This window comes from Nerophis lumbriciformis, linkage group LG06, assembly GCF_033978685.3.
Source record: "Nerophis lumbriciformis linkage group LG06, RoL_Nlum_v2.1, whole genome shotgun sequence".
NCBI classification, from domain to species: domain Eukaryota; kingdom Metazoa; phylum Chordata; class Actinopteri; order Syngnathiformes; family Syngnathidae; genus Nerophis; species Nerophis lumbriciformis.
Genome location: NC_084553.2, coordinates 46,693,894 through 46,710,421, shown reverse-complemented (window position 1 = coordinate 46,710,421; position 16,528 = coordinate 46,693,894). Strand labels below are relative to the sequence as shown.

The 16,528-nt window shown below is 35.9% G+C and overlaps 1 protein-coding gene across 3 annotated transcripts in view; it reads left to right on the top strand.

The window, feature by feature from the left end:
- The window catches only part of igdcc4 (immunoglobulin superfamily, DCC subclass, member 4), a 240,283-nt gene extending 231,008 nt beyond the window's left edge, over positions 1 to 9,275 (top strand). For all 3 annotated transcript variants that reach the window (XM_061964464.2, XM_061964463.2, XM_061964462.2), the window contains one exon: positions 8,901 to 9,275. The gene's annotated coding sequence lies outside the window, so the exon portion shown is untranslated. The remainder of the gene's footprint in view (positions 1 to 8,900) is intronic.
- The last annotated feature ends 7,253 nt before the right edge of the window (positions 9,276 to 16,528 follow it).

Sequence of the window (16,528 nt, the reverse complement as noted above, 5' to 3'; positions counted from 1 at the left end):
AAAAATTCTCATAACATTATCATAACTGTAGTCTCAGAAGATTCCAAACGTTTTATTTCTAGTGACATTATGACTTAGTTCCCATAAGATTACAGTTTTTCAGAGAGAAAATATGTCGTAAGGTTACATCTTTTCTCGTTAATAAAAGTTTTTTTACTTATAAAATTATCATAGCTGTATTTGCCAAAGATTCCAAAGTACTTTTTTCTAATGACGTTTTAATCTAATTATTGTAAGATTACAGTTCTTGGAGACCAAATTTGACTTTACTGTTGTAAGGTTACGTCTCCAAAAAATAAATATTTTCTCGTAATTAAAAAAAAATTCTCATAACACTGTCATAACTGTAATCTCAGAAGATTCCAAAGTTGTTTTTTTTAGCGACATTATAATTTAATTTTCATAAGATTACAGTTTTTTAGAGAGAGAATACGACCATTGTCGTAAGGTTACATCTTTTCTCGTAAATAAAAGTTGTTTTTCTCATTACATTAATATAGCTGTATTTGCCAAAGATTCCACTTTTTTCTAGTGAGGTTTTAACCGAATCTTGTAAGATTACAGTTTTTAGAGAGAAAATATGACTTTATTGTGGTATGGTTACGCCTCAAAAAAATGTATCTTTTTTCGTGATATAAAAAAATCTATCACATAACATTGTCATAACTGTATTCTCGGAAGATTGCAAAAAAGGGTTTTTCTAGTAACATGACTTAATTTTCATAAAATTACAGTTTTTTAGATAGAAAATGTGACGACTGTCGTAAGGTACTTCTTTTCTCATATTTTTTTTCTCATAACATTATCATAACTGTATTCTCCAAAGATTCCTAAATACTTTTTTCTAGTGACTTTACTTCATTCTCGTACAGTTTTTAGAGAGAAAATTCGACTTTATTGTTGTAAGGTTACGTCTCAAAAAAAAACTTTTTTTTTCAATTTAAAAATATTCTCATAACATCATAACTGTATTTTCGGAAGATTCCGAATTTTTTTTAGTGACTTAAGTTGTAAAAATGTTTTCATTTTTACAGAGAAAATGCGACTATTGTCATAAGGTTACATCTCGAAAAATATTTTCTCGTAATATCTCCTCATAGCGCACCTTTTTTCCCTCAACATTATCATAACTTAATTATCAGAAAATTCCGAATTTTTTTTAATTACATAAGTTATACTTTTTTTTTTTTTTTTTTACAGAGAAAATGCGACTATTGTTGTAAAGTTACGTCTCGAAAAATATTTTCTCGTAATATCTCCGAATATTGCACCTTTTTTTCCTCAACATTATCATCACCTAATTATCGGAAGATTCTAAAGTTGTTGTTTTTATCAGAATATGACTTTATTCTTGTAACGTTAAGTCAATGTTGGAAAAAAATACTTTTTTCTTGTAAGGCTACGTCACGAGTACCACTTTGTTCCCGTAACATTAAAATTCTGTTCACGTAAGATTATGACTTTATTCATGTGCAGTTATATCACGTGTCTCTCTAACTAGTACTACTTTCTTCTTGCAATATTACAACTTTTTTTCTCGCCACATCAAAATAAAAATTATACAAAAAGACAACTTTATTCTCTTAAGATTATGACAGTTTTTTTCTTGAGAAAATACAACTTTTTGCTTGTACTATTACTGCTTTTTTTCCTACGCTACATCATTATGTGAAGAAAGTGATGAGACATGACACCCACACACATGCAGACGGGTCACAATTAGGGATGCACCAGTGATTCTATACTCAACTCAGTTTGGGTCTTCATAAATCTGCTCCTAAAAAATACGTATGTGATACAAGAAATAATCGGTAATATTGGTATACAAAGTGGTCACTGATGCATTCCGACTCCTTGTCAACGACACTACCTCGTTTCTTTATCAGGTTTCCAATATGGTTTCACTGCTTCAATGTAGCTAGCACCTTTTTAAACATTATTGAGTGTTTCTGATTTTAATGAAGAAAAATGTTTTTGTTTTGACTAGACGATTGTTTTATGGCATTTTTGGTAGAAAACTGGTGAAATTACCTACGGCCATGTTTTCTGCGCTTCCCTGCTGTCTCGAATGCAGCTTAATTCCAAGTTGACAAGAAAACTGCTAGAAAATAATGCATTTTGTGTTCATGCCACCTGCAGGCAATCGTTTGGCATTAAATTTTATACCGGTTGTGTATTGTTTTTCTGCAACTGATTTTACATTTTTAAATGTCATTTTTTTTTTAAAGAAAAAAAAAATCAAATTGGCTCTAACTAATTGCCTGCAGGTGTCATGTTGAGCTTTTTGTAAACAAACTCTCCTAAATGGTTGCCATTCATAGTAGTGTGGTGCTTCTCAATGCACAGTTGATACCTGAACCGCATATAAAATATGGGTAACACTTTAGTATGGGGAACATATGAACCATTAATCAGTTGCTTATCAACATAGGGTTAGGGTTAGGGTTGGGGCTGGGGTTAGGGTTAGGGAAGACTCTTAGTTAATGGCTTACTGGTTGTATAATAAGGCCATGCAGAATAAGGCATTAATAAGTACTTAACAATGACTAATTAACAGCCAATATGTTACTAATTTGCATGTTGATAAGCAACTAATTATTGGTTCATATGTTCCCAAAATATGTATCACACAGTTATCATTTATTTCAAGTGGTTGCAGTCCAAACAATATTTTCAAAGGTTTTTTAGGGGTTCCTTGGCGAGGTTTATCACGTCACTACGCTTCAGCTCTTGCTCTGTTACAGATTTATTTTGAGAATTTTTTTTTTTAATATCAGCTCTTTTTATTTTGTTGTATTTGATGTCATCAACAATGTTGACTGCATGTCAGGGTTCCCCAAACCTTTCCATCTAATGGTCCCCTATAATGCAAAAGTGAGTTTTTAATAATGGTCTAATAGTAATATGTCACTAGACTTTGTTTGAAAAAAAAAAGAAAGAAAGAAATTACAGGCTTCACTACACATCTTAAAATAAAAACCCAGGGATGTGCCAAATATCTGTTGGCGAACAAGCAATTGGGTGCATTTGATTGAGTTGCAATTGGTCTGGGGTCTAAAAAGGCAGGCTTTGCTACACATCTTAAAATACAGCTTACTATCCATCCTATTGATCATGTTATGTTTTTTTTGTGAGTTTTTTTTTTAGCAAATAGGCTATCCCAGTATTATGTTGCTTGCTGTTAAAATGTGATGTTAGCACTGTAGCTCGCAAAGCTAAGCTAATGTTGTGAACATGTTATGTTGTTGGACAAATGCAGAGTCACAGTATGTGTGTATATATATATATATATATATATATATATATATATATATATATATATATATATATATATATATATATATATATATAAGGGACAATCGGTAGAAAATGGATGGATGGATGTACATATATATATATATATGCATATACAGTATATACCTATATATGTATGTAAGTATATATATATATATATGTGTGTGTGTATAGGTGTATATATGTATATATATGCATATTGGTGTATGTGTATATGTATGTATGTATACATGTCTAAATATATATATGTGTATATATGTATATATATATATATATATATATATATATATATATATATATATATATATATATATACACATATATATATGTATATATATATATATATATATATATAATATATATATATATATATATATATATATATATATATATATATATGTGTATATAAGTATGTATTTACAGTTGTGGTGAAAAGTTTACATACACTTGTAAAGAACATAATCTCATGGCTGTCTTGAGTTTCTAGAACTCCTATTTTTTTGTGATAGAGTGATAGGAGGACATACTTGTTGGTCACAAAAAACATTCATGAAGTTTGGTTCTTTTATGAATTTATTATGGGTCTTCTGAAAATGTGAGCAAATCTGCTGGGTCAAAAGTATACATACAGCAATGTTAATATTTGGTTACATGTCCCTTGGCAAGTTTCACTGCAATAAGGTGCTTTTGGTAGCCATCCACAAGCTTCTGGTTGAGTTTTTGACCACTCCTATTGACAAAATTGTTGCAGTTCAGCTAAATTTGTTGGTTTTCTGACAATGACTTGTTTCTTCAGCATTGTCCACACGTTTAAGTCAGGACTTTGGGAAGGCCATTCTAATTCCTTAATTCTAGCCTGATTTAGCCATTCCTTTACCATTTTTGACGTGTGTTTGGGGTCATTGTCCTGTTGGAACACCCAACTGCGCCCAAGACCCAACCTCCGGGCTGATGATTTTAGGTTGTCCTGAAGAATTTGGAGGTAATCCTCCTTTTTCATTGTCCCATTTACTCTCTGTAAAGCACCAGTTTCATTGGCAGCAAAACAGGCCCAGAGCATAATACTACCACCACCATGCTTAAGGGTAGGAATGGTGTTCCTGGGATTAAAGGCCTCGCCTTTTCTTCTCCAAACATATTGCTGGGTATTGTGGCCAAACAGCTCAATTTGTGTTTCATCTGACCACAGAACTTTCTTTCAGAAGGTGTTATCTGTGTCCATGTGATGACTTAAACCCCATTGAGAACGTATGGACAATGCCGAAGAAACATGTCCATGTCAGAAAACCAACTAATTTAGCTGAATTGCACCAATTTTGTCAAGAGGAGTGGTCAAAAATTCAACTAGAAGCTTGTAGATGGCTACCAAAAGCGCCTTATTGCAGTGCAACTTGCCAAAGGACATTTAAGCAAATATTAACATTGCTATATGTATACTTTTGACCCAGCAGATTTGCTCACATTTTCAGTAGACCCATAATAAATTCATAAAAGAACCAAACTTCATGAATGTTTTTTGTGACCAACAAGTACGTGCTCCAATCACTAAACAATGAGAGTTGTAGAAATGATTGGAAACTCAAGACAGCCATTACATTATGTTCTTTACAAGTGTATGTCAACTTTTGACCACGACTGTATGTATATGCAGTATGTATGTGTGTGCTGCACTACTGAAAAGAAAAAACATCATCATCTGCAATGGACGTTTGTTTTTTAGTCCATTTCGGGGGGGAAAATATTGCCTTGTTGAACAAATGTCCACTGCAGAGGACGCTGGTTGTCAGGAGGATATGTAAAAAGTGGACATTAGCGACTCCATAAACATGAATTTGTGACCCCATTTTGAGCCTTGATCCACAGAAAGCCTGCAGAATAATGACATGGAATCAACTTCATGTTTATGACAGCTCTTATTAAAGGCCTACTGAAATGCGATTTTCTTATTTAAACGGGGATAGCAGGTCCATTCTATGTGTCATACTTGATCATTTCGCGATATTGCCATATTTTTGCTGAAAGGATTTAGTAGAGAACATTGACGATAAAGTTCGCAACTTTTGGTCGCTGATAAAAAAAGCCTTGCCTGTACCGGAAGTAGCAGACGAGTAACGTGACGTCACAGGTTGTGGAGCTCCTCACATCTGCACATTGTTTACAATCATGGCCACCAGCAGCGAGAGCGATTCGGACCGAGAAAGCGACGATTTCCACATTAATTTGAGCGAGGATGAAAGATTTGTGGATGAGGAAAGTGAGAGTGAAGGACTAGAGGGCAGTGGGAGCGATTCAGATAGGGAAGATGCTGTGAGAGGCGGGTGGGACCTGATATTCAGCTGGGAATGACTAAAACAGTAAATAAACACAATACATATATATACTCTATTAGCCACAACACAACCAGGCTTATATTTAATATGCCACAAATTAATCCCGCATAACAAACACCTCCCCCCTCCCGTCCATATAACCCGCCAATACAACTCAAACACCTGCACAACACACTCAATACCACAGCCCAAAGTACTGTTCACCTCCCCAAAGTTCATACAGCACATATATTTCCCCAAAGTTACGTACGTGACATGCACATAGTGGCACGCACGTACGGGCAAGTGGTCAAATGTTTGGAAGCCGCAGCTGCATGCGTACTCACGGTACCGCGTTTGTATATCCAACTCAAAGTCCTCCTGGTAAGAGTCTCTGTTGTCCCAGTTCTCCACAGACCAATGGTAAAGCTTGACTGTCATCTTCCGGGAATGTAAACAATGAAACACCGGCTGTGTTTGTGTTGCTGCAGCCGGCCACAATACACCGCTTCCCACCTACAGCTTTCTTCTTTGCTGTCTCCATTGTTCATTGAACAAATTGCAAAAGATTCACCAACACAGATGTCCAGAATACTGTGGAATTTTGCGATGAAAACAGACGACTTAATAGCTGGCCACCATGCTGTCCCAAAATGTCCTCCACAATCCGTGACGTCACGCGCTGACGTCATCATACCGAGACGTTTTCAGCAGGATATTTCGCGCAAAATTTAAAATTGCACTTTATTAAACTAATCCGGCCGTATTGGCATGTGTTGCAATGTTAAGATTTCATCATTGATATATAAACTATCAGACTGCGTGGTCGGTAGTAGTGGGTTTCAGTAGGCCTTTAAGGACAAACTCTCTGCACACTTTGTGTTTTTGGTTCGTTTCTCCATAACACTTTCTGGGCAAAGATGCTTTAATTGTGCAACATACTGGATGTTATTCTGTTTGGTGGTATGTTACCTCACACATCTTAGCAGCTCACTCGAGACTTTGATGGAGGAGTCACAATTTTATTTTAATTTTTTTTTTACTTCATCTCGTTCTTCAAAGCTCGTATTTCTTCTTATTCTACACTCACTTTGCAGTGTAAAAGTCCAAATTCGACTAAGTCAACAGGGACAACGTGGACATTCTCTCCTCCTTTCAGTACTTTTTTGTTGTTGTTGTTTTTAGCAGAAATAATTGTCCTCTAGGAAGGACTTCACAAGCGCCACACTGAAACGAAGCAAAAATGTCAAGCTACAGCAATCGAGTCGTACATTTGGATAAGGAACAGGAACAAAGTTATAACACTAAGAAGAGTGTTCATTCTTTTATATATACCGTCATATCAAAACTTAATTCTTGTAAAATTACCTCCTTTTTTTGGAATATTTTTACTTTTTTTCTGGAAATTTATAAAACATTTTTTATAATTTTACGGCTTTTTTATCAGCATATTACATTTTTATTCTAATACAATTTTAACTTCCTTAATTATTTTGTATTATATCTCGTACTATATCAACTTTATTTGTAATATTAAATTTTTTACCCTTAAAGAAATGCACAGCTTTTTTTCTCATGCGCTTACCATTTTTTTTGGAATACCGCAACTTTATTATAACAAAATCACAACTTTAATATTTCAATATACGGCTGTAACTCAAAGATCCAACGCTTTGATGGCGCTAACTGCAGGGGGGGAAAGAGTACTGCAGCTGTGACTCCAGCAGAGGGCGCTGCCACACACGTCAATTCACATAACATGTTCCAGCATTAAGACGCTTTGACGGAGCGTTATGTTGCGTAACTGAACGTTTTGCAGGTTTGATACTGTAATATTTGTTTCCTATTCTGCTAAACTACATTTAAAATGTGTTTAATACTTGAAAGGCATTTTATAGACTTAAGTATCAAAGATAGGCCTTTTTTTAAGTCAGGGTTTTTCCTCATTCACAGGCGATCTTGGACCATAATAAACCATTTTAAAATATCTACTGTACTACAACTTTACTCAATATTTTATTTTTGATAATTTCAATAAACTTCTTAAGACCGGATGCGAATAGAATTGTGACTTATCTGCCCGAAAATTAAAGTAAAAAAAAAAAAAAAAAAGCATATATTTAGATATGTATTTTGTAGTAACTGGACTCTTAATACAATCTGGGCTTTACTCTTTTTTTTTTGGTTAATATTGCAAATTGTAATAAAATGATGTTCTTTGTCCCAAAAATCATTACTTTTTTGTCATAATAGTGCACATTTTTTCTTGTAAGATCGTGCCTTTTTTTCTTGTTATACAACTTTGTTCTCATAGATTTACAACTTTATATTCATGATTTTTTTATTTAGCCATTATAATAAAAAAAATACAATCTTGGATAATTAGGAATTTTACATATAATATAAGGTTTTTTTAAATGAATTATGAATTTTTTTTTTAAACCTAAATCTTTTTTTCCCCCTCCAATAGTTGGACAGTTCTTCAGTCTCTAAATTAAGACTTTTGAGTAAAATTACAAAGCAAAGTATCATATAAATCTTAAATGTTGGTCATTTCCCAACAATATTTTACATGGATGGATATTTTCCATCCATCCATCCATTTTCTACCGCTTGTCCCGTTTTATTCATTAAAAATGATGACCTCTGCATCTTTTAAAGTACGATAGTGCAAACCTTGACTCTCATAAAATGACCTTTTTCTTAGTAAATCACTTTTTTTTTTCTTTAAACAAAATTTTATCCTCGTATATATTGTTTTTAAAATGACAACTTACCCAGTAAGGCTGCGAATCTTTGGCCACCGCACGTTTCCATTTGATTCTTGGGGGTAACGATTCGATTCAGAAGCGATTCCCGATTCAAAATCCATACTTTTCAATAACAGTGGGTGCCAGTCCTACAATAAACTACATTCATCCATAAAATAGATATAACAGCTGTGATCAATTTCTATTTTACTTAAAAGAAAACTGGTTTTGTTTAATACAATTCTACCCAAACATTTAATTAAGTCAAATACAAATAAGGCAACAAGAGAATATAAAATACATTTAAATCAAATACATTTTTTGATTCCCCTATTCTAATAAAAATAGAATAGGTGTATATAATAGTTCTAATAAAATGGCAACTTTTTGGGCCCTACTTTTTTCTGACTAATTGTTATCCTTATAACTTAATTATCCCAAATGATTCCTTATTTTTTATAATATTTTGATTTTTTTCATATAATTATGACTTTGTTCTTACAAGTTTATGACTTGGTTTTCATAGTATTTTTATTCATCGTTTCAGTGTGGCCCTACTACACCTTGGTCATGTTCAGGTGCTCGTCATATTTCACCGGCATCCTTATTACATCACACATTGTGTTCTTTTGTACAGCGCTCTGAATCAGTGTGTACATTTCTGGTGATTTGTGGTGCTCTGCTTGGTCCTGTCCTGCCATCGTTTGTTGTCACGGTTCTTGAGATGCCGACGTGTCAATCAGTAGCACTAACTTGACAGACGATGTCGAGCAGCATGAGACTTTCATCTCTGTGGTCCACGTAAAGAGACAGTGGGACTGGACAATCGTGTTGTCGTGACGATACATGGTCACCATGCAGTGAGATGGGTTACAACAGTGCTTGCTTATCAAATGCTACTTTTCCTGTAAATAAACCTCTGCTAAACATGTCTCCTGGTCTCAGTCCTGGGCAAATAAATACATGAACAACCGTGTTCTACGGTCCCAGCAGGCACAAGACTTTAAAACAACGTTGAGAACTTGTTGAATTAGGTCCTGACGTTGAGCAACTCCAACATAACGTTTAATCAATGTCGGGTTATGACGTTGATTTGACCTTTGAAGTTTGGTCATTTCCCAACAATATTTTACAACACAAGTACAACGTTGAAACAACATGCTCTTTGACAATCTCTGCATTTGACCCATCACCCTTGATCACCTCCTGGGAGGTGATCAAGGTGAGCAGCAGCGGTGGCCGCGCCCGGGAATCATTTTTGGTGATTTAACCCCCAATTCCAACCCTTGATGCTGAGTGCCAAGCAGGGAGGTAACGGGTCCCGTTTGTATAGTCTTTGGTAAGACTCGGCCGGGGTTTGAACTCACGACCTACCGATCTCAGGGCGGACACTCTAACCACAAGGCCACTGAGTAGTCAGGTTGTGACGTTGATTTGAGCATTGGAATTTGGCAATTTCCCAACCAACAACGTGGATCCGACGTTAGACACCAAAGTTGTCTCAATGTACAAATGCAACTATTCTGCAACGTTGTTTCAAAGTCAGTTTAAAATGTTGTATCAATGTCTTGTGCCTGGTGGGATATCATCGAGCTGTGACGTAATTTTGGACGTCTTACTTCTAATATAGTGACTTTGTTCTTGTCAAATGACTACTGTGTTTCCCGGACTATAAGGCGCACTTAAAATCATATTTTTCTTCTTCTTAAAACTCGACAGTTTGCCTTATAACCCCTTGCGCCTAATGTACGGAATAATTCTGGTTTTGCTTACCGACCTCAAAGCAATTTTATTCGGTACATGGTGTAATGATAAGTGTGACCAGTAGATGGCAGTCAAACATAAGAGATACGTGTAGACTGCAATATGATGGCAATATGACTCAAGTAAACAACACCAACATTGTATATGTTCCATTGAAAATATAGAACATTACACACGGCGCTCAAAAATCTATCAAAATGTTTTAGTAGGACTTTGGTAAGCTATGAAGCCGCACCGCTTGATGGATTGTACTGTGCTTCAATTTACGAGTATTATTATGGTGTGTGTATAAGGTAAGACATATCTGGCGTTTTGTTTCACAATATTATGCAAAAGCAACTTTTCTTACCTTCTGGTACCTGCTGATCTGTATTTGGGATCTGCATAAGTCCTGAAAATTTGCGCGCGTCCGCCTTTGTAGTCTGTGGAGACACCGTAGTCGATAAGCTTCTTCTTTTTCTCTATCTTCTTGTTATGAGACATTCATCCTCCACTGTTGCCATTTATAATATAAAGTAGTGTAAAGTTCTTACTTATATCTGCCATGAAATCACTAAAACATACCGGTGTAGTGAGTTTGCATTATTCACCCAAGGAACTTTAGTTATTAGAGAGTTCCGGTCGGACGTTTTTTCACGTGACACATTTCCTGTGTTGTTGTTTCCGGATGACGAGATGCTGCTCCGTTATTGATTTAAGTAAAGTCTGAATGTCATTAAAACAGTTAGCTCCATCTTTTGACACTTCTTCCACTGCCGTCCTTGCACGCTACACCGCTACAACAAAGATGACGGGGAGAAGACGCTGCCGAAGATGAACCACGTAAATAAGACCGCCCACAAAACGGCGCATCTTGAAGCGACTGTCAGAAAGCGGCTTGAAGATGATCTGTAAAACATCATCTATGCAACATTTTGACCAAAGAACTACCATTACATGTTATGTAGACCACAAGGAAGTGTTTTACATTTAGAAAAAAATAATAATAATCTGACTCATTTAATGCGCCTTATATATGAAAAAAGATCGAAAATGTACCATTAATCGACAGTGCGCCTTATAATCCAGGAAATACAGTATTTATTGTGAAAGTACGATGAGATCCTCACACAGCAACAATGTTTTTCTTGCAAAATCATAATACATATTTCATCTAGAAAGACTTGTTTGCTGTAGGAATTTTTAATGTATTCTGTAAAAATATGACTTTCTCCTTGTACTATAACGTCTTTATTCTTACACATTTTTTGCAATAAGACTTTTTTTCCCTCCACGAAATATTACATCTCTCAGTGTTAGGACTTTTTATTGTGTAAAATGATGCATGTGTTCTTTTAACATCACAACTCACGACAAACATCACTTTATTGTTCTCATAAATTCAGGCTTTTTTCACCCCAAATACTATTAAAACTTTAGTCATGCAAAATTACGTCATTTTTGTGTTAGGACTTCATTTGAGGGGTATTTTTCCCTCTACTATTTCCAATACTGGTAAAATTACAACTTTTTTATCGTAATATTCGTAACACTATGAATATTTGTACACTATTGCAACCTAATTTTCGAAAAAAAAATTAGTCTAAAAAAAGTGTTACTTTTCTTTTTGAAGAATTATGAAATTATTCTCATACAATTGCAACATTATACTTGAAAAAATAAAATTGCAACTTTATGGTTTGGAGATTGTGACTTTTTATTTCTCGTAAAATGTGTGACTTCATTTTTGAACTGTTAGGTGGTTATTTTTGAAAATTACAACTTTTTTCGAACAATATAGCAGCAGTCTCTTAAAATTCCGATATTTTTTATTGTTAATGTTTATATTTTCTTAGTATTACTATTATAAAAAAATATGCAATATACATTATATATCAACCGAAGTCTGATATAGTCATGTTTTTATTATAATATTATTATTTTACATGACGTTATATTTTTATTTTAAACAATAACATTTTTACTTTTTTAATACAAATTTAAATTGTAACCTCTTCCTGTAAAAGTTAAAAATGTTGCATTTAAATGCTTACAGCGATTTGTAAATCTGATTATTCACTAGAACGCGTAACTTTATTGTTAAATGAACATCTGTATGATTCAATGACAGTGTGTACCTAATGTTGTGGCAGGTAATTGTAGTTGTAATTTATGTATCCACCACTAGGGGTCAGTGTGGTTCTTCATCAGAGGTGGAATCAAAGCAAAGAAGTAAAAAAAGAAAAAGCGCCACTCCTAGTAGAGGAGATTGCTGTTGGAATGTTTGACTGACAAACTATTTGCTTGTTTTTAAATGTATATTTTTATTTAGATAAAATATCAATCTAATTTATATTGGCGCTCTGGAGGATTCTGATAAAAGTGCCTGCTTTAATTTATATGAGACTAAAGAACCTTCAGGATCGAACCCAATTATGTGACGCACATACAAAGGTAAGAATGTACTAACCAATTATTGTAATTCTTAATAATTGTGTGGTTGCTCCAAAACATTCACACTTATGATTTTCTACACCAAAATTCATCTATTTATTTAACTTCTTCTTCTTCTACTTCTTCTTCTTCACCAGATGTTGGCGCTCTCCCTTCCACATTTTTCAACTGATTCAAAGCGTAAGTTGGATCCAACTTCAAACTGTTTTCTGGTTTCCCGGAATTCCAGGTTTTCCGGGACATTTTCCCCCCCATTCAAAATGATATTGGCCATTTTTCAAACTTCCACAATTCCCACATTCTTCAACCCATTCACACCATTCCACCTTCAACACATCCTGGACATTCAAACTACCGTTTTCCAGATCCAACAAATTTCCAGGAATTCCCGTTTTTTCCACCCTTAAGTTCGACTTTTACCCTGAATTGATTACTTAAACAAGTTGAAAAACGTATTCGGGTGTTACCATTTAGTGGTCAATTGTACGGAATATGTACTGAACTGTGCAATATACTAATACAAGTTTCAATCAATCAATCAAATGCTCCTTTCACATTTTTCAACACCATTTCAACCGCCCCACCGTCAAAACACTCATATTCAGGACAAAAACAAAGTTGGTTAAAGGCCTACTGAAACCTATTACTACCGACCACGCAGTCTGATAGTGTATATATCAATGATGAAATCTTAACATTGCAACACATGCCAATACGGCCGGGTTAGCTTACTAAAGTGCAATTTTGAATTGTGCGCGAAATATCCTGCTGAAAACGTCTCGGTATGATGACGTCAGCGCGTGACGTCACGGACTGTGGAGGACATTTTGGGACAGCATGGTGGCCAGCTATTAAGTCGTCTGTTTTCATCGCAAAATTCCACAGTATTCTGGACATCTGAGTTGGTGAATCTTTTGCAATTTGTTCAATGAACAATGGAGACAGCAAAGAAGAAAGCTGTAGGTGGGAAGCGGTGTATTGCGGCAGGTGTTGTGCCGGATAACGCACCCCCGCCGTAGAATGCACCCCCCTGACTGTTGTGCCGGATAACACAGCCGGTGTTTCAATGTTTACATTCCCGGAAGATGACAGTCAAGCTTTACCATTGGCCTGTGGAGAACTGGGACAACAGAGACTCTTACCAGGAGGACTTTGAGTTGGATGCGCAGACACGGTACCGTGAGTACGCATGCAGCTGCGGCTTCCAAACATTTGATCGCTTGCCCGTACGTGCGTGCCGCTATGTGCATGTCATGTACGTAATGTTGGGGACTTTGGGGAAATGTATGTGCTGTATGAATTTTGGGGAGGTGAACGGTACTTTGGGCTGTGGGATTGAGTGTGTTGTGCAGGTGTTTGAGTTGTATTGGCGGGTTATATGGTAGGGAGGGGGGAGGTGTTTGTTTTGCGGGATTAATTTGTGGCATATTAAATATAAGCCTGGTTGTGTTGTGGCTAATAGAGTATATATATGTCTTGTGTTTATTTACTGTTTTAGTCATTCCCAGCTGAATATCAGGTCCCACCCGCCTCTCACAGCATCTTCCCTATCTGAATCGCTCCCACTGCCCTCTAGTCCTTCACTCTCACTTTCCTCATCCACAAATCTTTCATCCTCGCTCAAATTAATGGGGGAATCGTCGCTTTCTCGGTCCGAATCGCTCTCGCTGCTGGTGTCCATGATTGTAAACAATGTGCAGATGTGAGGAGCTCCACAACCTGTGACGTCACTCGCTTATCGTCTGCTACTTCCGGTACAGGCAAGGCTTTTTTATCAGCGACCAAAAGTTGCAAACTTTATCGTCGATGTTCTCTACTAAATCCTTTCAGCAAAAATATGGCAATATCGCGAAATGATCGGTACTTTGGGCTGTGGGATTGAGTGTGTTGTGCAGGTGTTTGAGTTGTATTGGCGGGTTATATGGTAGGGAGGGGGGAGGTGTTTGTTTTGCGGGATTAATTTGTGGCATATTAAATATAAGCCTGGTTGTGTTGTGGCTAATAGAGTATATATATGTCTTGTGTTTATTTACTGTTTTAGTCATTCCCAGCTGAATATCAGGTCCCACCCGCCTCTCACAGCATCTTCCCTATCTGAATCGCTCCCACTGCCCTCTAGTCCTTCACTCTCACTTTCCTCATCCACAAATCTTTCATCCTCGCTCAAATTAATGGGGGAATCGTCGCTTTCTCGGTCCGAATCGCTCTCGCTGCTGGTGTCCATGATTGTAAACAATGTGCAGATGTGAGGAGCTCCACAACCTGTGACGTCACTCGCATATCGTCTGCTACTTCCGGTACAGGCAAGGCTTTTTTATCAGCGACCAAAAGTTGCGAACTTTATCGTCGATGTTCTCTACTAAATCCTTTCAGCAAAAATATGGCAATATCGCGAAATGATCAAGTATGACGCATAGAATGGACCTGCTATCCCCGTTTAAATAAGAAAATCGCATTTCAGTAGGCCTTTAAGGAACTGGAATAATTCCCGGTTTTCCCCAAATTCCAGGAATTATTCAATTGAAAGCTGTGACTAATTCAACATTTCTTGACCGATTTAAACAATTCCAACACCAACCAATTCAGCTCATTTAGGACTAGGGTTGCAAAGCGGTGGAAAGTTTCCGGAAATTTACCGGAAACTTTCCACCCCTTTGCAACCCGGATATTTACAACGGGAAGTTTAGCTCGGGAAGTTTGGAAATTTTGACCATATTTTGATTATTCACAGTTGGACACCGTCCATCTTATTCTGTAGAATAAGATGAGAAGCTTGTAAAACACTAATGCAATGCCAGACACAGATATAAATAGTCAGCTAAACAATTGGAGTAGTCTTTAAAAATATTTGACTGATGTACAAATGAATAGAAATAGGCTAAATGAATAAATGAACACTCAATCAGCATGCTAATTCAAACTATAACCTACATTCTTGTATGAGAACAGAATGGCTAGCAGAACAGAAGGCAGAGGAAACTACACGTTTTGATTTAGTATTTGCTAGTTGAACTTTACAGATCACACAAAAGGTCAATTTGGATCGCTAACTTTGTAAGCATAAATGAATGGGATTTAACATAGAGAAAATTAGCATCACGGCTAACGGAGAAATATTTTCAGTTCATTATGAGACTGTGGTGGTACATAAACCTAGCTAGCTAGAGATATTGGCCCCAAAATCATTTAATAAGTACAGGAACAGCTAGCTAGCTTGAGTGGAAGTCTGCTGGAGTAGTCTATAGTCATACAGTAACAAGCAATTACACCTCATTTCAACTTAAACCCTTAGATCAAATATATTTACCCCAGTAATATCATCAAAACTTACCTGACTGGATAAAGTCCTTGGGCTCATATACTAGTGTGGCCTGTAGTGTGTAGCATGCTTGGAATTATCTGTGCATGTGATGGAAGAATGCACTGCACATGTGATGGAGGAATGCACAGTGCAGGGTTGAAATTCAACTGAATTTGCATTAAATCAGGTTGTTTTAGCTAGGGCTGCAGCTAACGATTATTTTTCTATCGATTAATCTATAGATTATTTTTTTCGATTAATCGGTTAATCTATAGATTATTTTTTCGATTAATCTATAGATTATTTTTCCTTTCACCGATTATTTTTTTTATTTAAAATTAAGATGAAAAAAATAAATTTAGGCCAGTTTTTTCAAAAGGCATGGCTTTTATTTACAAAAAAAAAAAGTATGGCCACTCAGTCAACATTGAAAACATGGCAAAACATTCTGTAACACTGTAAACATTTGTGCCAATCTAAATATTCTGGAGCACTGTAAACATTAAGTATTGCTTTTAAAATGTGCAAAATAAACATCCAGTCCAACACAGTACACTATAACCAATTCTACTCATTCCAGTGAGTGACTAACAGTTGTAATGAAGAAAGGTTAGCATGTCTACATGCTCTGGGGTGAGGCTGGTTCTTTTCTTGTTTACAATATTCCCAGCAGCTGA